Here is a 1,273-nt window from a genome sequence, read left to right as displayed (position 1 = left end):
TTTTAATGCAGTTACAGTCAAATTCAATCATTTTACTTGTTTCAATCAGTTCCAAATAATCAAATCCAATATTTTCATACAGTCTTACTGAATTTAGTTTTTTGCAGTTCTATGTATAAGTTAAATACAGTCCATTTCAATCCAACCAATCCAGTTGCATACTTTTTAAAACCAGTAACAGCCCAATTAAATCCAATTCAGTTTAGTTAGTTCCAATTCAATTTTGTTACAGTCTTAGCAGCATTCAATCCAGTTTAGTCCAGTTAGATTCAGTTGAAGTTTTGTCTGATTACAGTTTTGTTCAATCCAATTAGATACAGATACAGTCCAATTCAATCCAGTTAGTTTTAGTCCAATTCCATCCAACTGATCTAACTAATTTTAAGTATAATCCGAGTAAATTATTTTAACATAATCCAACCGTTTGCTGTTTCATTGTTAGTTCATATTTCTTCCGCTGCATTTATAAAACATTTTAATGTGTTAAAACACTCTGTTATAAATCTTTTCTGTGCATCAAGGTGAGTTTGACACGCTGATAGATGAAGGTACTGAAGCTGTGCACCAGGTGGAATCCATCATCTCCAACTTCAACTACAAACCAGTCACCTACCATAACGACATCGCTCTCATCAAACTGGTCACACCCATCAAGTTCTCCAGGTACATCCTGCCAGTCTGCATCCCGGAAATGGACTTTGCTGAGAAGGTGAACTTTTATTTCAGCTCCTGGATTAACAAAATGAAATGAAATGTTTGTTATTTTGATTATTTTTGGTCTATTCAGCATTTAGACCATCCCTAATTTTAATAAGTGCTCTGTTGTTTATTACAGACTACAAAAAATATATATCCCATTAAAAATGTTAAAGGGATCTCCGACAAGTTACATTGAACGTTTTTTGATGAAAATTTACTTCAACTTAAAAAAATGAGACTGTAAAACACTGTAGGCTGTTTTTATAAATCAAAAATATAATATTGTCACATGGACATTGCCAGGTTATTTACGCTGCAAAGCATTCTGGGTAAATGATGTAAACTGGCTGCTCCATGGTATATGGCATTAGCTCCAGAGTTATAAGTATAGCATGAGCAGCTGTGGCAGAGTGGTTAGGGGAGTCGTCATGTAACTGGTGGGTTGCTGGTTCAATAACCTGTTCCAGCCGTCCAGCAGAGCATATAAATATAGCTCCAGAGCTAATTTACAAAACATCATGCTAGACAGTTCAAACACATGTATTATGCAGAACATACAAACCACTATAAAATA

At 34.6% G+C, this 1,273-nt stretch overlaps 1 protein-coding gene across 1 annotated transcript in view; it reads left to right on the top strand.

Annotated features, from left to right (window-relative positions):
- Window positions 1-1,273, top strand: part of LOC106511452 (coagulation factor X) — a gene marked incomplete at its 5' end in the record, with an annotated part of 4,998 nt that overhangs the window by 2,140 nt on the left and 1,585 nt on the right.

Source organism: Austrofundulus limnaeus, unplaced genomic scaffold (assembly GCF_001266775.1).
Source record: "Austrofundulus limnaeus strain Quisiro unplaced genomic scaffold, Austrofundulus_limnaeus-1.0 Scaffold2805, whole genome shotgun sequence".
NCBI classification, from domain to species: domain Eukaryota; kingdom Metazoa; phylum Chordata; class Actinopteri; order Cyprinodontiformes; family Rivulidae; genus Austrofundulus; species Austrofundulus limnaeus.
The sequence above is the reverse complement of the archived record's forward strand: the minus strand, read 5'-3'. Positions and strand labels throughout refer to the sequence as shown.